The 25176-nt window shown below is 38.8% G+C and overlaps 1 long non-coding RNA gene across 1 annotated transcript in view; it reads right to left on the bottom strand.

Moving 5' to 3' along the window:
* LOC132393674 (uncharacterized) overlaps positions 1-25176 on the bottom strand; it is a 38051-nt gene that overhangs the window by 11906 nt on the left and 969 nt on the right. Inside the window, exons 2-3 of the long non-coding RNA XR_009512029.1 lie at positions 4602-4637; positions 2267-2317 (exon numbers count right to left, since the gene is read on the bottom strand). This is a non-coding gene — a long non-coding RNA (uncharacterized LOC132393674). The remainder of the gene's footprint in view (positions 1-2266; positions 2318-4601; positions 4638-25176) is intronic.

Genomic DNA, 25176 nt, shown 5'->3' on the forward strand with positions numbered 1-25176 from the left:
GAGGATGCTGTGTGCACCACTTGAAAGCTAAAAAGATATTATGCAACTGGAACAGATTCCCCTTTCTCAGTGTCAATTTTGTACTGCTGCAAACCTCTGTATAAACACTCAGTGACCACTTTATTCGGTACAGGAGTGGAACCTGGAGTGGTCTTTTGCTGCTGTAGTCTATCCACTTCAAGATACAATATGTTCAGTGATGCTGTTCTGCATAGCACTGTTGTAATGCATGGTTATTTGAGTTACTGTCACTTTCCTGAACCAGTCTGGCCATTCTCCTCTCAATAATAAGATGGCTTCGCCCACAGCACTGCCGCTCACTGGATATTTTTTGCTTTTCACACCATTCTCTGAAAACTCTCGAGACTGTTGTTGTGAGAATCCCAGGAGGTCATCATTTCCTGAGATTCTTAAACCACCCTGTCAGGCACCAACAAACATTCCACAGTCAACATTATTTAGATCATATTTCTTCTCCATTCTGGTATTTGGTCCGAAGAGGAACCAAACCTCTTGACTATGTCTGCACGCTTTTATGCACTGAGTTGCCGCCACATATCTGACCAGTTAGGTACTTACATTAATGATACTTACCTAATAAAGTGGCCTTTGAGTGTAAGTGGACAATGTTTATACAATGAATATTACATTGATACTATATGATATGATAGAGAAGACCATTGACTACAACATGGCCGTTGTCTGGACCATTCTGGAGGAGAGATATTGCACAAGCAAACTCAATGTCAGCTTTTACCGGCCTCTTTAGGCAGCACACCCTCAGCAACCCGAGGGCAGTTGTTATCATCAGCAAATCCGTGGAGGTGGAAGAGGAGAGCAAACTAGAGAATCTTTTTAGGGAGATAGGATCGTTCCAACTATCCTACCAAATAAAAACTTAACATGTTCCCAACTTGCATGTTACAAGATGCATCTTGCATCTGTTGCAATCACTGCAGTGTCTTGATTACAATGACAGATAGCATAATTTATATATGCAAGTAAGGCGAATACCACACTAATTGCCCTTGTATGCTTGTGTACTGAAGAACTTGGACATGAGTAACAGCAAGGTTATTTCAATTACAAACAACAGCAAGAATTCTGTGATTGGATTAAAATGCTATCAGTTTTAGAGACAACAGCACTGCTACTATTAAACATAGATTTTCTGGAAAGCCTATCAACAGTGTGTGCGGGAGCACTAGGTCCACTTGAATGATCGGAATCCCAGATTAGGAATGATGAGCCAAGAGCTGGAGGAAAATGTGAAGATTAGACATTAGCATTCCAAGGAATGACGTACAGATAGATTAGACTTTGAATTGAGGTGGTTCAGGATGTGATCAAGAACCGAAAAGCAGGGTAAGGATCTAAAGACAGGACAAGAGTGATTAGGAGTCAGTGGTTGATCTGAAGTCATAGGGTGGCGGGGGGGGGGGGGGAGTAACCATCCTTTGGCCTGTAGGTTGTATGTCCCATAGGAAGTTTGGTAGGTTTACAGGTTTATCTTGTATAGTATATCTTTCCAGTATATTTTATCTTTATATTTTACTTTATCAATTTATCTTTCCAGTATAGTCCTAAACATGTACTAATATTCTAGGATCTACCACTGACTATTTACTAAAGGTTGCTCCCAGAGCAATGTAATTCAATTTCTGTGTAATATTATATAAAATTAAGTGATTTCCCACTTCAAGGCTGCAAATAGCTCCTTCCTCATAATATGCAATGATCCAAGACCTTATTACTTATTAGCCTCATTTCTTTGGCACCCATGATATTCTTGTTAGTAACCACCAAGAGACATTAAAAATCTCAATCACCTCCTGCAGCTCCACACATAGGTATTTTGATGGTCTTTAAGAGGATCTAGTTTCTCCTAGTCACCCTTTTACTATTAATACAACTGAAGAACTTCCAAGCATTATCTTTAACCTTGTCGGTCAAGTCCATTTTATACTCCTTTTTTGCCCTCCTGAAGTCCAGTCTTAAACATTTATATTTGTCAAGAGAGTCATGCAGACCAAGCTGCATAAAAGCAAAGTATGCTTCTTTCTTTTTTCTATGGGCACTCTCCTCAGCAAGTAGTTTAAATCCCATGAGTGTAGTCAGGTGATTCTCCAGTTTTACTTCTCTATCTTAAATGGTTTTGTCAAAAATCACAGTGAAAAGAAAAACAAACCTTTTTTACTGCTAATAAGTAACATATGTACAAATCAATTCTACTACAAAATACCAAAAAAAGAATATCTGAGCTTACCTTTTTTTAGGTTGCCAGGACGTGGATGGGAGGAGATGCAGTGCACAGTTTCTAATATTGAATAGTTTACAAGAAATTAAATTTATTACAGGATTTATCATTCTACTCGTGTGGTGCAAATTCACAGAACTTTTGTTACCTCAACGTACCATGATATCTCACAAAGAGAGCACAGAGAAATTTGCTCACAGAAGAGGAGAGTGGTTAGAGCTGGTGCCGGTTAGAGGAGGGAGGTTGTTATCCAATTGGAACAGCTATTACCCCTCAACCATCAGACTCTTGAACCAGAACCTATTGACTCACATTCAAAAATTCTTCATCTCATGTTCTTGACATATATTGCTATCTCTCTAATTTATTATTATTATATTTGGGTTTTTTTCTTTGTGTTTGTACAGTTCGTCTTTTGTCTATATTGTTGTGGTTTTTCATTGATTCTTTAATGAGTCTTAGGGTTGTATATAGTGACATACGTCTATGTACTTGGATAACAAATTTACTTTGAACTTTGACTCTCTGACCAAAGAGCTGATTGTGGACTTCAGGAAAGGTAAGATGAGGGAATACAAACTAATCCTCAGAGGGATCAGAAGTGGAGAGAGTGAGCAATTTCAGATTCCTGGTTGTCCAGATCTCTGAGGATCTAACCTGGTTCCAACATATCGATGCAGCTATAAAGAAGACAAGACAGCAGCTATGTTTCATTAGGAAATTTGGTTTGTCACCTAATGTACTCGAAAACTTCTAGATTTACCATGCAGAGCATTCAGATAGGCTGCATCAATGTCTGGTATGGGGGTGGGGGGAGGCGGTGCTATTGCACAGGATTAACAGAAGCTCCAAAAAATTGTAAAATTGGTCAGTAACATCTTGGGTACTAGCCTCTGTAGCATCCAAGACATCTTCAAGGAGCAGTGCCTCAGAAAGGCGACGTCCATTATTAAGAACCCCCATCAACCAGAACATACCCTCTTCTCATTGTTATCATCAGGAACGAGGTACAGAAACCTGAAAGCACACACTCAGTGATTCAGGTAAAACTACTTCTCCTTCATCGCCCAATTCCCGAAGATTATGAAAACCATGAAGACTACCTCACTTTTAAATTTTTTTTTCTCTCTTTGCATGATTTTTAATTTAACTATTTATTTATTTATATATTTTTTTAATATCATCATGTATTGCATGGTACTGCCACTACTAAGTGAACAAATTTCATAACATATGCCAGTGATATTAAACCTGATTCTGAATCAGAGCTATTACATAAATTGTAATGGCTAATTGATTATTCTGATGCAATAATGCATATCTGAGTAAAATATAGTACACACCTTGTTCCAATGGCAACAATCATGTGCTTCAGTTTTACTTTCATAGTTTGTGTGTAATTCATCCCTGAACAGCAAACTGTTATTCTATTGGCTCTAAGTACTATTTCTTTGATTTAGTATATACTATTATTGCATGCAAAGCAATCCACTCCATTGTAAACTGTAATTGTCATGCCTTTATGTATTTAAAACCATGTCCGCCCAGTTCATACTCTGCTTCACATTTTAGTATCATTTATCAAATCATACCTGCTTAGTTTTTGAAATGAACCTGTACTATTTTGAAGAAATTAATCAATTTAATTTAAAGATAATAAAACTGCAGGCATGACATTTCAAAGAAGTGCTTATATCCAAGCATTATATTAACAAAATGTCATTTTAAATTCTATCCTGCAATATTCTGACAAATAGATCTATTCCCCCTTCATGTAATTTTTTTATTAGTTAATTTTGGAGATGTTTAATAATTATTGTATACATTACAGTAAATAGATGCTTGAAACTACAAGATAATCTTAGACCCAAGTAGCATCCTATAAACTCATCTGTGTGTTGAAACTGGTAACATTAAACTTGAATCGTGCATTGCATTTTCAGATCCTAGATGTATTCAACTTGAAATATAATTTATTTAATAAAGTTGTGTGGACTTACTTCCAGGTGGTTTTGTTACTTACAGGTTAAAGAGTATGGCCATATTAGTTGAATTAAAGTGTTTTTGTTTACTTACAACCTTAAAATCGCATGTATTCTGTATTTTATATTTAGTAAATGTTTAGATCACTTTAAGGGGGAAGTAAGGACATGCAGTGCTTTCTGAATGCAGCACATCACAAAATGATGGAGGAACTCAGCAGAATTCAGTTCCCTTTATGCAGTTAAGAATGCAGTTTGCTTTGCCTGTGATAAATGAATAGTCTGATGTCTTGTTTGCAAAGTAATTCAAGACACATAGGCAGAACGAAAAACAGTATTTTCTTTCGGGGTAACAAACTTACTTGCTCCAAAATATTAACGTCTTCATTTGCTGCCATCTAGTGGATATAAAAACATGAGTTAAGTTTCACAAAATTTATTTTCTCTTTAGACAAATACTTTCATAAATAAGATACCAATTATGTAACTGGGAATATTATGCCTCTGTATTTAGATAATGGGTAAATCATGAACATCTTAACACAACGGAGAAGGATGACCCAAGTTCAGTAATCCAGGATGTAGAAATAGTTTAGGCAGAGATGAGAAATAGTTACGTGTAAAAGGTTGCATACAGAAATGATATACTGACTTCCCAGCAGTAACCGATTAGTGCAACAGAATACAAAAAAAGAAATAATGGGAAATTGTGGAATGTTGCAGTGATAATCATGATAGTCATGACAGTCATGTAAGATGTTTTCTGAGGATAGCTTCTTAGAACGGCACATTCTGTAGCTAACCAGTGCGAAGGCAAACCATGACATGGCATTGTGCAACAAGAAAGCATTAATTCATAACTTCATTGTGAAGACACACTTGTACTACACAACTGATTTTACATTCAATTTGAGGAGGGAGACAGGTCCAAGAGTCCAATTTTTAAACTTAAATAGCTGCAACTATGAGAGCACATAAAGAGAGCTCGTTTAAGTAAAATGGTAAATTATGCTAAGAGGTTAATCAATTCAGATGCACTGGCTCATATTTAAAGTGAATTTTCATATTTGATAGATAGATTCCAACAAGAAAGAGGGGATGAGGATCCTTCCATAGGGAGGATCCACCATCTACAGTTAACTAAAAAAAAATACAAATAATGTCAAACGTAATGAAAAACAAATAATTGTGGAAAGAATCAAATCAAAGGATTGGACAGAATATAAAACAAATACCAATGAATAACCAAAAGATGAACAAGGATAAAGTTAGTCAAAGATTTTGAAACAGTGATTTCTAGAGATGCTAAAACAATTAATGATGTAAATAGAGGCTCTGTTGAAAGTGAGTCTTTTAATTTAATAATGGAAAACAATGAGATGGCAAATAAATTGAACAAGTTTTGTGCATCAGGCCCCACTATAGTTACTTATAAATAATACCCAAGAAATAGCTACGAGTCAAGAAATGGAAAGGAGGAACAAAGATAAATTACAATCACCAGACTAGTGGCACTGAACTGTCAGAGCTACAGACTAAGAAGTCCTTGGTTCTGATGGACTTCTCTTACAGTCTTAAAAATATTGGCTCGTGAGATAGTTGATGCATTGGCTTTAATGTTCCAAAATTCACTATATTTAGGTGTTGTTCTATCAAATTGGAAAAGAACAAATATAATGCTTTTATTCAACAAAGTTGGGGGAACTAAAACCAAAAAAAACATAAATTTATAATGGTCAAAGTCAACTTGACCATATGAACATGTTTGTCCAATTTATTGTAGCTTTGATCATATCATAGGAATGACATGGTTACACTGGAAAAAGTGCAGAGTTACACCAAGACGTTACCTGGATTAGACGATATTAGTTGTGGTGCAAGTTTGGATAGGCTGAGGTTCCTTTCCCCAGAGCTTTGACTGAGGGCTGACCTAATAGATGTTTGTAAAATTATAAGAGGCAGAGATAGGGTAGATATCAAAAACTCATTCCCCCATGGTACAGGTACCAAAAACAAGGCAAAGGCATAAAGTAAGAGGAAGGATTTTTAAAGGGGATCTGATGAGCAAGGTTTTTTTTAAATACATATAGGTGTGGCTGATATCTGAAATGTGCTACCAGATGAGTTGGAGGAACCAAATACAATCACCAAATTGAAGAGGCATTTAGACCAGACACTTAAGTACGCAAAACATAGAAGGATATAGTTGTAATGCAAGCAAATGGGATGATGCGTAGGTATGTAAAAAGGTTGGCATGGATCTAGTCGGCTGAAAGGGCCCATTTCTATGCTGAGTGACTTTATAACTCTGTTTCTTTGAGGAAGTAATATGTCAGTGGATAACACTGTGCAAAAGGCATTGATAGAGAACTGGGTGGCTAACAGAGGTCAGTAAGTATATGTGGTTGCATATGTGCCCTGTGTATAGTTTGCAAAATCCAATAGCAAGAACAATAACTAATTAGGAAAGCTGACAGAATATTATTGCTTATGATGGGGTTGAATTGTTCTCTGATGTTGGTAATTTACTTGCAAATGTTTCATCTCCATGTGAGGAGACATCATCAGTGTCCTCCGAATGCTTTGCTTTGGAAAAAAAATTGCCCGAGGTCCCTTTTAAATCTTCCTTTCTCACCCTAAACATATGCCCTCTATTTCTGGACTCCCTTACCTTGGGGGAAAAGACCGTTACCATCTATCTTACCTATGCCTCTCACAATTTTAAGCATTTATATAAGGTCACCGCTCATTCTCCTATGCTTCTAATAATAGAGACCCAGGCTGGCCAACCTCTCCCTATAACTCAGGCCTTCTAATCCTGGCAATATCTTCATATATTTTTTCAGCATTCCTTTCAATTTAATAATTTTTCTAATAATAGAGCAACCAAAATAATACACAATACTTCAAGCACTGCTTCACCAATGACTTATACAATTTATAATGACTTATAATACTGCAACTATTAAAAAGCACCTGTATTCACCCCCTTGGAAGTTTTCATGTTTTATTGTTTTACAACATTGAATTACAGTGAATTAATTTGGCTTTTTTTTAACTGATAAACAGAAAGAAATCTTTCATATCAAAGTGAACACAAATTTCTACAAATTGGTCTAGGTTTATTACAGATATTAAACTCAGAATAATTGATTGCATAATAACTCACCTCCTTCAATTCAGTATTTAGCAGATTCACCTTTGGCAGCAATTACAGCTTTGAGGCTGTGTGGATAGGTCTCTATCGGCTTTGCACATCTGCACACTGCAATTTTTCCCCCATTCTTTACAAAACTAATCAAGCTCTGTCATATTGGATGGTGATCATGAGTGAATAGCCCTTTTCAAGTCCAGACACAAATTCTCAATTGGATTGAGGTCTGGACACTGACACGGCCACTCCAGGACATTAACCTTGTTGCATTTAAGCCATTTCTGTGTAGCTTTGGCTTTATGCTTGGGGTCACTGTCTTGCTAGAAAACAAATCTTCTCCCAAGTTGGAGTTCTCTTGAGGACTGCATCAGGTTTTCCTCCAGGATTTCCCTGTCTTTTGCTGCATTAATTTTACCCTCAACTTTCACAACCTTTTCCAGGGCCTGCTGTAGTGAAGCAACCCACAGCATGATGTAGACACCACCATGCTTCATGGTAGGGATGGTGCGTTTTTGATGATATGATTGACTTAACTGTACCCCAAGGGATATTCAGCAACTTGGATATTTTCTTGTATCCTTCTCCTGACTTGGGCTTTTCAATAACCTTTTCGTGGAGTTGCTTGGAATGTTCTTTTGTCTTCATGGTGTAGTTTTCGCTGCTGACTCACCACCAGTTGGACTTTCTTCTTCTTCATATGCTGATTTAATGGCAGTTGACAGTCCAACTTAAAGGTGCATTGCTGCCTGGAGCAATGACGAGAGTGTGGTTTAAAGAGATGGGAAATTAAACCCCTACAAGTTCTTTATCAAATGAAAACTAAATTACCTGAAAAAGCCCTATAGATTTTAAATAATGAAAGACAATATTGTGAATTAAAGTCACTTCCATAACTTAGTGAAGTTTTTAAAATGAAAACTGTCAACCTCCAAAGCTATAGTGCATCCTGCATTTGCTTTCTTTCAACCTTATATGCTTCACATTGTAAAAGAATATGTTCAACTGTTTCAGAATGTTGACAAAACCTACACACCCCAGAGTGATGTTTTCCACAAGATACAAGGAATAATTAAGCATAGCATGTTGCAACTCAAGAGCATCAACATAGACACCCAAGGATATCTAATGCCCCTTTATATTTGTCAATTATTTTACCGATATGGTGCTTCCATGTCAGCTTATTATCCGGCCACATGCCAAGAAATCTTACTACTGATATTTTTTCAAGAGTTTGACTATAGAATTTCATGTCTATACAAGTACATGTCTATTGATCCTCTTTGTAAAACATATAACTTGTGTTTTAGCTACTGAAAGCTTAAAACCCCATCTATTTTCCCACTGTTCAACCTTATTAATTACTAATTACATCCCTTTTACAGTTAAATTGAATTTATTTCCTCTGATCCATAAAGATCCATCATCTGCAAAAAGTGATTTACCCTCCCCAGTACCTATCTCAGAGGAAATATCATTGATCATAATATTGAACCATAAAGGGGTACAAATACTGCCATGCGGAGTCCCATTCTCTATCTCATAGAAGCCCAAATATAACTTTCTCACCCTTAACTGCATAGACTGTCCAAATAAAAAACTCAAATTATATAGCCTTCCTCTCACTCCTAATTTTCATAATTTAATCAAAAGACTCTCCCTCCATAGCATATCACATACTTTTTCTGTATCAAAAAATACTGCTATTAGAACTTCTTTATTTACTTGTGCATTCTTAATATCATCTTCCATACATAAAACTGAATCCAATGTCATTCTACCCTTCTGAAATCCGCTCTGATAAAACACTGTATCACCTCTATTTTTCAAAAACATAATTCAACTGCTCTATTACCATATGTTCCATAAGTTTACACAAATGGGATGTAAATGATTTTGGTCTGTAACCAGAAGGATCTGACAGGGGTGTGGGGGAGGGGAGGTTTCTCTTTTTTTTAAACACAGGTTTTAGAATAGGCACTAGTACTGCCAGTTTCCATGGGGGAAGATGGTCTAAATTCCAAATGTGATTCAAAAATTTTATTATTATCTTAAGAAAGTTGTCAGCCATATGTTTAAACATACAATAACATGTATTATCCTTTCCTGGAGCTGTCTGATCTGTACGATAAATTGCTTTCTTAAGTTCACACAAAGAAAACTCTATATTACTAATACTATCAGTGCTACAGCTGGCTTCCAACACATCAGGGTATTCACTTAGAACCTTATCCCTACATGGTTTAACCTTTTCACTTAAATTATCTTGATTATGAATTGCAGCAAATGACCAAGCCAGTAACTCAATCTTCTCTGTTTTAGTAACAATAATATTACCTTCTTTAATCAATACTGTAATGTTATTAGCCCTATGAGTACCCCCCCCCATTTTTTAAATCATTCTCCAAGCATCTCCAGGTTTAATATCCCTTCCAATACTATTACAATATGACCTCCGGTAAACCTTTTTTGTAATCTTCACCACTTTCCTTACCACAGCCTGTGCCCTTTTGTACTTAATAAGGTCACTCAGAGACTGATACTTCTTAACTTTTCGAAGTGCCTTATTTCTCTCTCTGATTGCCTCCGCACACTCCTCAGTCCACCATGGTACAGCCTTTCTCCAATAATGCTCTTTTTAATATGGATCACTTCTATCACAGTTTGATGAATAATGTGACATAACCTTCCATTGCAGAAATCCACATCATCCTCAACATCGAGCCCTGACAGATGTTCATCACATAAAACCTTAAACCTCCCAATTTGCTATACCAAAATTCCACCTCCTAAAACTAGCCTTTAGTTCCCTATATAAATCCACACCCAAGCTTATAAATATAGGAAAATTATCACTTCCCAATGCTTCATCTCCCATGACATGCCATTCACTCACTCCAGCCAGAATGTTTGAAACTAAAGTTAAGTCTATAGCAGTTTCAAAATGGTTATGAACATTAAATCTTATGCCTCTCACCATTAAGACACAAGATATGAAATATCCAAATATTCTTCTACAATCAATCCATTACCACCATTCTGCAAACAACCCCACAGTGAACTATGTGTGTTAAAATCCCCACACCATACAACCCTTAGTGAGCTAGAGCTCTGTGCACTTTCCAACAAATCACTTTCCATAAGGGTTATAAAATTTACCACTTTAATACCCCTACCTGTTGAATCAATTATTTCTATTACAAGTGTCTCATATACTTCATTTACATCCACAACTCTTTGTCCTATCCCTTTCCTTATAAAGCTTGCAGCACTATCCCCTCTACCAAATAATCTATCATGCCGAATTACAATTTAATCCTGCAAGGAAAAATTTAATTGTGGTAACAAACAGTTTCCCTGAATACATATAATAAAATCAGAAATAAGCTTCTTAAAGTCTTGACCATTAGAAATCAGGCTTCTCACATTCCACTGCAATATTCTTATGCCTATTATGTACCGTCACAAGAAATTTGAAATATAGATACCCCAAACATCAGAGCTTCATTTACAACTTTTCAGCAGTTTTCACAATAATTTTAATTTCTTCAGTATGACTAGATGTCTGAGCAGTACAATTCACCACATCTGTTAAGAAACATCACAACTTCATTTTATCAACTAGTAAAGTATCTTTAGTAAGAGAAGTATGATGCCAACATATAGCCTCTGACTTCACATTCTGTTCTTTGACTGGTAATACTTCATTATCATTTGGTTTAGCTTTTTGCGTGGCTTCTGCCTGAGACACACCTAACTGTGCTTTAACCTATTGAACTTCAGCTGCCTTCTTAAGCACTTCACATCCTCTATAACCTGCACTACGTTCTCCTCCACAATTACAATTAAACTTTATGCCTTCAGAATCTTTGTATTTATGTTCCCCACCACACTTACTACATCTTAGTTTCCCATGACATACTGCTGCAACATGCCCAAACCTCTGACATTTGTAACATCTAAGTGAAGGTGGAATATAAGCTTGTAAATTATAACTAACATACCCCAAACTAACTTTATCAGGGAGTTTCACTTCATCAAAATATATCAATACAGATAAACTATCTATCCTTTCCACATTTCTGACTACTTGCAATCTCCTTATCTTCTTAACTTTGCCTCCCAATAAATGAAATTTAACCTCTTCTATTAAAAAATCCACAGGAACACACATTATAACGCCCCTAACACCACTATTTTCATTAGGCAACATGGGTACTATATTTTTGCCAAGTAAAATCTTCAATTGCAATGCCTTCTCACGCTGCTTTCTATCCTTACAAACAATTAACACCTTCACTCCTCTTAAGTAGAAGCAGAAGCACAATCTATATTCCCTATGGCCAATTTTAACTCTGTAGTTAACAATGGGATTGACAGAGAGTGGTTATTCTGGGTCGAATTTAAACAATACCTTAAAATCTTCCTTCCTTTTTTCCAAAGTATCCCACCCTTCCTCTCCATCATTTGAAATAATTCCAAATTATGTTTCTTTTCCATTTTCCAGCTCCAGATTCAACTTCATTCCAACTTGCTCCCACTAATATACCCTCACCCGAACCCTCCATTCTGGTTCCATTTTCAGATCCTCCCCCCTTCCTGAACCTATACTATTTCACAACATCCCCAATAATAATACTCCTCCTCCTCTTTTTCTGTTGATCAGTGTTAAAAAAGCCAAACTAAATCTACTGTGATTTAATGTTGTAATAAAACATGGAAACTTCCAGGGGTGGGGGTGGGGTGGGGTGGTGAATACATTTTATAGGCACTGTATGCAAATATCCAATGTGAAATAGGCTTGATTAATTTTTCCATCCAATCCAAGACACGGTGGATTGGCATGTTACTGACTTTATAGGAATTTGTTTCCTATTTGCCTATATTTTGGCAAATGACAAGTAGGTACACCACAGGAATGGAATACATGACTGAAAATAATCATTTACACAATATATGGGAGCTGATTTAGGCCAGTTGGCCCATTGTGTCTGCTCCAGCATTTCATCCTAGATGATCCAATTTTCCTCTCAGCCCCAATCTCCTGTTTTCTTCCTTTGGTTCATGCCCTGACTGATCAGGAATCTATCAACCTCTTCCTTAAATATACATAAAGACTGGACCTCCACAACTGCCTGTGGCAAAAAAAATTCACAGGTTCACCGCTCACTGGCTAAAGAAATTCCTCATCATCTCCATTCCAAAAAGGCCACCCCTCTATTCTGAGTCTGTGTCCTCGGATCTTAGACTCCCCCACCATAGGAAACATCCTCTCCACATTCACTCTACCAAGGCCTTTCATGTTCAGTAGGTTTCAATAAGGTCACCCCTCTTTCTTCTCACTCCCAGCAAGTAAAGGCCCAGAGTCATCAAACGCTCTCCTTATGACAACCCATTCAATCCTGGAATCATTTTTGTGATCCTCCTTTGAACCCTCTCCAGTTTTAGCACATCCTTTCTAAGATAAGGGGCCCAAAACTGCTTACAATACTACAAGTGAGGCCCTGGCAGTGCTTTATAAAGTCTTAACATTATATCCTTGCTTTCATATTCTAGTCCTCCTGAAACGAATCCTAATCCTAATATTGCTTATTCTTAATGTGCTCTCCACAGGCTCAAACTGCAAAGTAACCTTTAGGAGATCCTGGACAAGGACTCCCAAGTTCCTCTGCACCTCAGTTTTTTGTATTTTCTCTCCATTTAGAAAATAGTCAACCCTTTCATTTCTTCTACCAAAGTGCATGACCATACACTTCCCAACACTGTATTCCATCTGCGATTTCTTTACCCATTTTCCACATCTGTCTAAGTCCTTTGAGCCTCTCTACTTCCTCAAAACTACCTGCCCCTCCACCTATCTTCAATTTGCCTGCAAACTTTGTAACAAAGCAATCAATTCCATCAGCCAAATTGCTGGCATATAACATAAAAAGAGTTGGTCCTAACACAGACTCCTGTGTGACACTACTAATCACCGGTAGCCAGACAGAAAAGACTCCCTTTATTCCCACTCTTTGCCTCCTGCCAATCAACCACTGCTTTATCTATGCTAGCATCTTTCCTATAATACCATAGGCTTGTACTTTGTTAAGGAGCCTCATGTGTGGCTTGTCAAAGGCCTTCTGAAAATCCAAGTACACAACATCAACTGATTCTCCATTATCTATCCTGCTTGTTATTTCTTCAAAGAATTCCAACAGATTTGTCAGGCAAGATTTTCTCTTCAGGAAACTATGCTGATTATGGCCTATTTGTCATGTGCTTCCAAGTACCCTGAGACCTTATTCTTAATAATCGACTCCAACACCTTCCCAACCACTGAGGTCAGACTAACTGGCCTATAGTTTCCTTTCTTCTGCCTCTCTGCTTTCTTGAAGAGAGGAGTGACATTTACAATTTTCCAGTCATCTGGAGTCATTCCAGAATCTAGTGATTCTTGAAAGATCACTACTAATACCACCACAATCTCTTCAGTCCCCTCTTTCAGAACTCTGGGAGTGTACACCATCTGGTCCAAGTGACTGATCTACCTTCAGACCTTTCAGTTTCCCAAGAACTTCTCTCTAATGCTGACATCAAATACAAACAAATGAAAATAGAAATGAGGTTTTTGGCTTTAAGAAGCATTTGCCATACTCACTTTTAATAGAGCTAAAGCCTAGCATGGTGATATAATTGTTTATTTTCAGTGTCTGACTAGATAAATGAAATGGCATTATAGTTGGGAATAAAATACTACTTTAGTGGTATGGTACCACTGACTCCTACCATGGATTTTTGATCATAAGTTAATTCTAGGATAGAAATTAAATATTAATTGAAGTTATTGATAACTTAAAAGCCTTTGTTACTGCTGTGTGGGAAAATTTGGCTCTGTTCCACAGCAAAGCCCTACACAAGCCAAATCCATTGCTCCATAAGGAGGTTCAGATGCAAAAACACATTTGCTCCAGTCATCACATTTCAGAGCTTAAAATTAACTTATCAAACAACACCACAAGGTGGAGATCACATAACAGTCAAAAATAACCTTATATTGTATATTTAGAACACAGGAATATGACAGTGTATCAGATTATTAGGTCACATTGAACAGAGGTATTCTGATCTATATTCAAAAGCAAATAAATGGTTATGTGCTATATTAGTTTCATAATTACGAAAAATAACTAGAATTGGTTTATTATTGTCACATGTAGAGAGATAGAGTGAAAAGCTTGCATATTGCTGATACAGATGAATTTATTATGCAATTCATTGAGGCAGTACAAGGTATAGCAATAACAGAATGCAGATTAAAGTGCGACAGCTACAGAGAAAATGCAGTGCAGGTAGACAATATGTTGCAATATCATAACCGGGTAGATTATGAGGTCAAGGGTCCATCTTATCGGACTTCCTCCAAATGCTCTAGTTATCTTTCACATTTCAAAAGATGTATGGTTAGTGTTAGTGTTAATGAGTTTTGGGCATGCTATTTTGTCACTGGTAGTAACACTAGTGGGCTGCCCACCAGCACAATCCTTGGATTGTTTTGGTCATTGACACAAAGGACACATTTCACTGTGTGCTTTGATACGTCTATGTACATGTAACAAAATAGCCAATCTCTGATCTTTAATCATTAGGAAACCATTCAATAGTCATATAACAGCAAGGTAGAAGCTGTTCTTGAGTCCGGTGGTCTGTGCTTTTGGGTTTTTTGTAACTTCTCCCCAAATGGAGAGGGGAGAATAGAGACTGTCCAGTCTGAGTGGGATCTCTGATTGTGCAGGCTGCTTTTACTGAGGAGGCGAAAAATATAGACAGAGTCCATGGAGAGTTAGCTGCTTTCTATGATTTCCTGAGCTATGCATACATTTGTCTGCAGTTTCTTGTAGTCATGGGCAGAACAGTTGTCATACAAGGTTGTGACACTCAATAAAAATTGCCATCTTGACTGTGCCAACTATGTGGTTGGACCAGAGCAGCCTTTTGGTTATGTTCACTCCAACTTACTTGTTGGAACTTGAAACTCTCAACTGTTGACCTCAGCACCATTGATGAAGACAGGAGTATGTGCACCACTACTCCCTCCCCACCTTCCTGAAGCCTATTACCAGCTCTTTGGTGCTGAAATTGAGGAAAAGGCTGTTGATGTGATATTATGTTACTAAGCTCTCCATCTCCTTCCTGCCCTCCAACTCATTATCTGAGATACAGAACACTATGGTGGTATCATCTACAAACTTGTAGATGGAGTTAAAGCAGAATCTGGCCACGCAGTCATGACTGTACAGTCAGTCTAATAGGAGGTTGCGAACACAACCCTGTGAAGCACCATTGTGGAAGAGTCGTGATGCAGATGTTGCTGATTATTTTTACTGACTGTTGTCTGGTGGTCAGGAGTCAAGGATGCAGATGTAGAGGGAGGTGTTGAATCCCAGGTCTTGGAGTTTGGTGATGAGTTTGCTTGGAATTATAGTATTGAAGGCAGAACTGTAGTAAGTAAACATTTGTCTAGTGTAGGTGTCTTTATTGTCCAGATATTCCAGAGATGATATAAAGCCAGAAAGATGGTGTCTGCCATAGACCTGTCCCAGTAGTAGGTGCATTGCAGTATTTGAGGTTGTCTGGAAGGCCAGAGTTAACATGTGCTATGAGCAGTGTCTCAAGGCATTTCATAGTGGTGATGTCAGACTCACTGGCTACTGGTCATTAAAGCATATTACCTTGCTTTTCTTAGGCACCAGGATGATAGTGGTCCTCTTAAAGCAGGTGGAAACCTCAGATTGAAGCAGGGAGAGGTTAAAAATGTCTGCAAATACTGCCCCAGCAAACCTACACAGGACCTAAGAATACAGCCAGGCATCATCCAGGCAAGATACTTTCTTATGAGTTCACTCTTTGGAAGATTTATCTTAAATCCGCAGTGGTGACTGTGGGTTCAAGTGCATTGGAGACTGTCAAAGAAGGTGGCACCATACCAATCCCCTTCTGTTCAAATGTGCAAAGTATGTGTCATACTCATTGGGAAGGAGATATTGCCCAGCTTCATTTTGTAATCTGTTATAGCATGCAAGCTCTACCACAATTCTGGACTGGTATTGACTTCTGGCATCTCTAATTGCTTTATGGATCTCAATTTCTTTTAAAGATCAGGGACTTTGAACACTACAGTCCTAGACTTCAGTAGGGATCAAATCTTCCAGTTACTCCATTATTTCTGGTTTGGGAACACCCAGATTGTCCTCTTTGTTACACATCCCTCAGCATTCTTGCTGATTAAATCTATGACGTGGTGACATATTCATCTAGGCTGACAGCACTGTCTTTAAACATAGACCAGTCTACCAACTCGTAGCACAAGGTTCAGCGGCACACCAAAGCCCCACCGCAGCAGTTCCATCCCGCCCACCGGCGTTTCGACCACATTCATGTGGATATCGTGGGCCCCCTGCCAGTGTCGCGCGGAGCGCGTTACCTCCTGACTATCGTGGACCGGTTCACAAGAAGCAGTACACAGAAGCTCATTTATTTCCTCAGACCAGCATTTACAACTTTCTCTACTGGAACATACCATTTCAGTTACAGTTTGCATGCGGGGAGAAGGAGCCCAGCCTGGTGGTCTGATTTACCAAAGTAGGAATGGGGATAGATTGACAGTCTACATGCGAAACAGATATGATGCCAGTCAGTTTTATATGATAGATTGGTAAAATAATGCTGCTCATTTTAAACAATTTAAATGAACCTTGTGACTTAAGTACATGCTACATTTAGTTGATCACTTCAAATTTTATATTTTTACAATAAGTCTTTAAATTAATAAATGAAAAGAGCACAGCCACTGGCCCAGATTTTTTAACAATATAAATAGTACATATAGTTGAAATGTGATTGGAGAAATTTAAAGAGATCAGTTTTATATGCACATGCACTTTGTACATGAAAACATACATGTGCAAATATGAAATGCATCTTTTTGAGTCAAATCAAATCAGCAAGGCATCCATGTAGAATTGGACTTACTAGCAACTTACTAGGCCTGACTTTTGTAATGCAAGAGGAAACCAGCATACACAGAGGAAACCCTGCCGGAGCTGTGAAGCGTGGCGCTAACTGCTGTGCTGTTGCTCACCAACCTGTGCAATGAAGCAATATATCATGAACTGTGCTTTTCCACATATCTCTGCTTTGTTGTAGGGCTAGCAATCCACAGCGATTTGATGAAATTCACTTCCTTGAGAGTTTCATCAAACCAGTATGTTCACACACTTATTGCCTTTAAAATTGCTGTTAAGTCTACTTGGGGCCAGAAAATTACTTTGCAGTGTCATGGAGAAAAATAATAATGTAATATAACAAGTCAAAAATAATATTTTAAAACCATATAATACAAACTATGGTAATATGAGGCAAATTAGATGGAATGAAGCAGTAGAACTAACCTGCCAGTGGAATACAGCAAAACAAAATCATAAACAATAATTAAGGATAACCAATGACAATGACAGATCAGAAAGCTGACCCAAAGTTGGTATAATAACGGCTAGATAATCGGTGAGAAAAGATTACATATTCAAAATGCTGTTTAAAAATAGACACCATTAGTATAAAAGGGAGAAAAGTGGGCTGATTTTTAATAGAAACATAATTCAACTTTTTTTGATTATAATTAATGTGTCTACTTATTTTGATTTGAAGATGAGTCATCCTAAAACATCAGCTGACTGCATAATCCATAAATATATTAAAGTATGATACATTGCTGACTTTATTATTATTTGTTTTTGATTAATATTGCCTCTATAGGGAAGAAGATCAGAGAGCTACCGGGACCTTTTTTAAACTGTGCACATCTTTAGTAGAACCGATCAACTGGTATTCTTAATTGCCAGTAATGTTTCATCAAGAAAAACTTTACTTGTTCCACTTATCCACCCACTATTTTTCTCCCTTTGGTAAAATGCTGTGATTTTTTTGTTACAACTTCTAAAAATTAACCCTTGTTAATCAACTATTACAACTCCACCATGAATGGTCTCAAGCTCAGCTGTGAAAGGAGGAAGGTTGGGCATAGGGCTAACAGCCCTGTCCCATAAAAACCCAGGGCAACCATAACACCAAAAGAAGCTCCAAAGATCTCATCCCTGTGAGAAGAAGGATCTTTGATGGGTTACACCTGGCGGCAACTTGAAACACTGGCCCAAGAATAGAGGACTCTGGCATTTAGCTGTCAGCAGCCTATGTCCCTGCAGGGGTGATGGGCTTAAAGAAGAAAAGAAGAATCATCTATTAATTTGACAGGTGGCAGATAGTCAAATCTGAGTCTAGCAAAAGTAAACTTTTAAAAAATTATCCACTTTTTTATTCAAGCCCGCTGCAAATGACATTCTTTCCACAAAATATCATATCCCACTAAGTGAGAGTGTGAAAGGTTTTGGAGAATTCTTGAGACATGTTGCTTAAGCTCTTGCTATCTTCCCTTCAATGTTTCTTTATGGTTAGTAACTCCCTGATGTTGCTATCATGCAGGCCTTCTATTCCGATTGCAAGAATTGGCTCTGCTGGTTTCTGGACTTTCCATGGTTCTTGGCTATATTTCAACAAGTGAAACATCAGTGAAATATCTCATCCAGAAAATATCAGTGGCCAGTGCAAAACTAGAACATCTGTGGTAAGATATCTTGCCCAGAAAACTTGATGCAATGAAATGTGGTCTCCACAAATTGCAGTACATACACAGTCACAATTAATCATTTTGGAAAATATCTCCTAAGTGCATGCTTTTTCTTTTGGCATTTAAACAAAACTATTGAAAAGGCAGTGTGTAGGAAGTAGGATGGAGCATAACATGTTTGGGAGGTACATTAACTCTGGAGGCAATTGCACAAAGACAACCCCTACTGTATATAACAGCAATGTGAGGATATTGTTGCCACTCACACTGCAGCAATTCAAGAAGTCCACTAGCACTTCCTTCAAAATAAGTAGAGGTTAAAAATTCATTCATAGAACATCTTTAATTTACTTTCAAAGCACCCCAAAGTACTGTATATCCAAAGAAAAAGAAAGGAAATGTAGTCACCGATGTGATGTAGGAAGCATAGCAGTGAATTTGCACACAGAATCTCACAAAAAGCAATGAGATTAAAACCAAATCAACTATTTTCGTGAGGTGAGTGAGGGCATCAAGAATAATCTATTGATCCTCTGAAACAGTGGATGATGGAATTGATTGCATTGTGGCCAAGTTTGCAGATAATACAAGATAGGTGAGGGCAGGTAGTATTGAGGGAGGAGGGAGTCTGCAGAAGAATTTAGATTAGGAGAATGGGCAAAGAAATGGCAGATAGAATACAGTGTTGGGAAGTGTATGGTCATGCCATTTGGTAGAAGGAATAAGGCACAGACTATTCTCTAAACTTTCATTCTATGAATTAGTGAGTGAGATATCAGAATTGTTGCAGGGCAGGTATCATTTAAAAAGAACAAGTCCCTTCAGGAGTGAGTTATTTTCTGAATTAGCAAGTGAGAGATCAGTATCATTTTTGAGTGGAAGCCATTGAAAAGAACAGATTTCATTGGGAGTGAATTTATTTAACTCAATAAAAAGAAGGGAGGTTCAAGGTTCATTTTTTTGTCAAATTATGCATGTACGATACAACTCTGATATGTGTCTTCTCCAGATAGATGTGAAATAAACATAAAAAAGTAAACCCAAAACTCGCAGACCTCAGAATCTCCCACCTCCTCCCTGCAGAAAAAGAACATTGATCATAACAATCCCTGATCCTCCTCATCTGCAGAAAAAAAAATGACAAAATTCCTTCCCCCTCAGAAAACAGCAACACTAACAATTCCCAGCCCCTCTCCCACAGAAAAAACAGAAACAATAACAATTTCCAACTCCCTCACTCCTAGAAAAGACTAACAATAGCAACACATCAACCAGCTCCTCCCCTGCAGAATAAAAAGTGACCAACCTTCTCAATTGCAATAAAGACCAGTAACAGTAGCATCAAAAACCCCCTACCCCTTCCCTCCCACACATGAAGAACTTAAAGGTCATTCACCCACCAATCAGCCAAAGGAAAGAAACCACTAAAATACTAAAGGAGACTAATATGAAGTACAGTCCAATCACATAAATCTCAAAACATCGAACACTCCTTCAGTGATTCAAAACTCACGCCTAGTCCAAAAGGTAGCCTCCATTGGGAGCAATTGCTGACTATCTAACCTCTGTTAGGAGCAATCACTGACTGGGTCCAAACTCCATCGCCCTGATGGCCTCCATCTGCAGTACTTGCTGACCAGATCCGAAAGCCCCGGAGGTGTAAGCGAAGTGGCCATTGTGGGAGTGGATCAGTGTTAGAGTGGTCAGGGTTTGGCTCAATAGGCTTGGGTGAGAACAGAAAAGGTGAGTGCGAAACTCCAGGGTTTCAGAGAGAAGGCATAGGTAAGAACTGTCTATAAATCCTTAGTCCTTATTTCTGTGTGGGCAGGATGGTGAAGCAGTGAAATGCTCCTCCTGTGAGATGTGGGATTTCAGGGTACCTGAGAGCCTCCCTGATGTAGAAAATTTTGCTGAGGTGGTCACACCCAGAATGCAGGCTTCTATAGTAGCTCTGTGACCATCAGAAGAAGTAAGGGGAGAAAGCAGTAAGTGTAGGCTTCCCCTTAGCAACAATTATACCTCTATGGATATTGCTGGGGGAGAGGAAGATGACCTATTAGGGCACAGCAGCAGAAGCCAGGTTAGTAGTAGTGTGGCCAGTTCAGAAGCTCAGCAGGGAAGGTTAAAGTCAAGCAGAGTGATAGTGGTAGGAGACACGATAGTTAGGGGGACTCTGTGGCCAAGGAAGAGACCAGGATGTTTGCTGTGGCTGCAGAATATTCTCAAGGAGGAGGGAGGTTGTGGTATACATTGGCACAAATGACATTGGTAGAAAGAGGGAAGAGGTCCTGCATGGAGTATAGGGGTTTGGAAAAGAAGCTGAAGAACAGGACCTCCCAAGTAGTGATCTCCGGATTACTCGTGGTGCAATGTGCTTGTCAGGGCAGGAATATGATGTTAGTACAGATGAATGAGTGCTGAGCAACTGGTGAAAGGGGCAAAATTGCAGGTTCCTGGGCCATTGGAAACTCTTCTGGGGAAGCATACAGCTATACAAGTGGGACGGATTGTGCATAAACTACCAGGAGGTTCGCTAGTGTTCCTTTGGAGAGTTTAAACTAGTTTGGCAGGGGGATAGGAGTCAGAGCACCTGGTCAGAATGTGGAGGGATGCAGAGAAGGTACATGACGTGTCCAGTAAAAACAGGCAGGAGCAAAGTAGTAAATACGATAGAATGGATAGCTTTAAGTCCGTGTATCTTAATGCTAGGAGTACTATGGGCAAAGGTGATGAACTTAGATCATGGATCAGTACGTGGAATTATGATGTTTTGGCCATTACAGAGATATGGTTGAGAGAGAGATGGGAATGGGCGCTTAATGTGCTAGGGTTTCAATTTTCAAAGAAAAGATAGAGAAGGAGGTAAAAGTGGAAAGGGATTTGCATTAGTAATCATGTTCAATATCATAACTGCCCTCAAAGGAGACATAATGGGAGGCTTGTCCACTAAGTCTATATGAGTAGAATTCTAAAGTAGAAAGAGTGCAATCAGTCTGAATGGATTGCACTACAATCTACTGGGACATTGAAGAACAGCTATGCAGGCAGATTAAGGAAAGGGGCAAAAACAATAGGGCTGTTGTCATGAGAGACTTCAACTTCCCTAATATAACTGGGACCATCTTTGTGCAAGTGGTTTAGTTAGGGCAGATTTTGTTAGGTGCATCCAGGAGGGTTTCTTCAATCAATATGTAGATAGTCCAACAAGAAGAGGGGCTGTACTAGATTTGGTGTTGGATAATGAGCCTGACCAGATGACTGACCTTTTAGAGGGTAAGCAGTTAGGGAACAGTGAACACAACTCCTTAAGGTAAAGATAGCTATAGAGAATGATGAGCATGGACCTGGCAGGAGAGTATTAAATTGGAGCAGGATAAATTACAAGAGCATTAGGCAGGAACTAGGAAGAATTCTGGGCATGTTCACATTCAACATATAGTGAGTGTTTAAAGACCAAATGCACAGAGTACAGGACAGATATGTTCCAGACAGAATGGAGGACAAGGATGGAAAGGTATGAGAACTTCGGATGTTGAGGGAGGTGAAGAATTTAGTCAAAAAGATAAAGTATCTAAGCTTAGGAAGCTAGAATCAAACAGAGGCTTCGAGGATTATAAAGAAGCCAGAAAAGAACTGAAGAAGGGAATTAGGAAAGCCAGGAGAGGCATGAACAGGCATTCACAAGGAGGATTAAAGAGAATCCCAAGGCATTCTATACATTAGGAATATCAGGAGCAAGAAGATAACAGGAATGGGTGGGGCCACAAAGATAAAAAGGCGAACATTTGGTTGGATGTGAAAGATGTGGGTGAGGTCCTTAATAAGTACTTTACTTCAGAATTTATCAAGGAGGAGGACATTAAGGATAGGGAGATCAATGCCAAGAGTGTTAACATGCTTGGGCATTTCCAAGTAAGGGAAGAGGTAGTGTTAGGTGTCTTAAAGACCATTAAGGTGAATAAGCCCTAGGGCCTGATGGGATATACCCCAGGTTATTGAGAGAGGCAAGAGAAGAGATTGCTTGGTCCTTTATGACCACTCTGGCCACAGGCAAGATTCAGGAAGACTGGCTAACGTTGTTCCATTGTCAAACAATGGAACTAAGCTTAACCCTGAAAACTATAGACTAGCAAGTCTCATGTCAGTGGCAGGGAAGTTACTGGAGAGAATTCTGAAGGATAGGACTTAATGAGCTTTTGGAAAATCATGGGATAGCCTAATTAGGGAGAGCTAGCATGGCTTTGTGAAGGCCAAGTCGTGTCTCACTAATCTGATTATTTTGATGAGGGCAATGGATGAAGGTAGAGCTGTGGATGTTGTCTACATGGATCTTCGTAAGGTGTTTGACGACGTCCCTCATGGGAAGCTCATCCAGAAGACTGAGATGCATTATCCATGGTGAATTGGCCACTTGGATTCAGAACTGGCTTGCCCAAAGAAGGCAGAGCGTCGTTGTCAGAGACATATTCTAGCTGGATTAGTAGTGTTTCACATGGATCTGTGCTGGGATCTTTGCTGTTGGTGATGTGCAGAAATGATGTGCACAAAAGTGTAGATGGGTGGGTTAGTAAGAATTGACTTTTATTACTTGCATCCTTTATACATATGACGAGTAAACATCTTTACATCACCATCTAAATGTGCAATTTGTAGTAATTTATAATAATTATTATGTACACTAGGATAGTCAATATAACATAGAAATACAGTTGCATCAGCATGAATTAAGCAGTCTAATGGCCTGGTGGAAGAAGTTGTCCTGGAGCCTGTTGGTCCTGGCTTTTATGCTGCGATACCGTTTCCTGGATGGTAGCAGCTGGAAGAGTTTGTGGTTGGGGTGACTCGGGTCTCCAATGATCCTTCAGGCCCTTTTTTACACACCTGTCTTTGTAAATGTCCTGAATAGTGGGAAGTTCACATCTACAGATGTGCTGGACTATCTGCACCATCCTGCGATTGAGGGAAGTACAGTTCCATACCAGGCAGTGATGCAGCCAGTCAGGATATCCTTAACAAATTTCTTCAACCGTCTGAGGTGAAAGAGGTGGTGTTGTGCCTGATTCACCACACAGCCGGTATGTACAGACCATGTAAGATCTTTGGTGATGTTTATGCTGAGAAACTTAAAGCTGTTTACCCTCTCAACCCCAGATCCATTGATATGAATGGGGCTAGCCTGTCTCCATTCCTTCTGTAGTCCACAACCAGCTCCTTTATTTTGGTGACATCGAGGGAGTGGTTGTTTTCTTGACGCCACTGTGTCAGGGTGATGACTTCTTCTCTGTAGGCTGCCTCATTATTATTTGAGATTCGGCCAATCAATGTAGTGTCATCAGCAAATTTAATTAGCAGATTGGAGCTGTGTGTGACGACACAGTCATGGGTATATAGAAAGGAGGGAACTTAGTACACAGTCCTGAGGGACACCTGTGTTGAGAGTCAGAGGTGGGGGAGCTCACTCTTACCACTTGTCAGCAATCTGACAGGAAGCCCAGGATCCAGCCAAGCAGAGGCCCCTTGGGGTCCAAGTTCATAGCTCCATGGAATTAGCTACTCAGCTTACTAGGGTGGTTAAGAAGGCATACAGCATGCTTGCCTTTATTAGTCGAGGCATTGTGTTCAAAGGTCAGCAAATTATATTGCAGCTTTATAAAACACCCGTTAGAATGCAGCTGGAGTATGGCATAGAGTATTGTTATTGGGATTGTTATTGTTTTTTTTAGTGAGGAGGGAGTGGATTTTGTTGCTATTGTTGCAGTTTTTCTACAGGGGGGGATTTGGGGGTTTACAAGTTTTGTTTCTTTTTCTTTTTTGTGGGGGGGAGTTGATGTATGGCCTTTCTGCAGTTCATGGCTATCTGGAGAAGACAAATATTAAGAGTTGTATTGTATATGCATACCTTGACAATAAAATGAATCTTTGATCCTTTAAAGTTCTGGTGGCCCCATGTTTTCCCTGGAGTGGCTGAACAAAAATTAGTAGAGCTGCAGAAATAGAGTTGAATAAGCTGAATGCTCTGACACATTGATCTAAATTGCCTTCTCTGTGCTGCAAACATTCTCCATTACCTTTGTATAGGGACTGTATTGATTTTAATAAACACTATTTCAGAATTTGTCCAGAG

This window comes from Hypanus sabinus, chromosome 5, assembly GCF_030144855.1.
Source record: "Hypanus sabinus isolate sHypSab1 chromosome 5, sHypSab1.hap1, whole genome shotgun sequence".
Taxonomy (NCBI): Eukaryota; Metazoa; Chordata; class Chondrichthyes; order Myliobatiformes; family Dasyatidae; genus Hypanus; species Hypanus sabinus.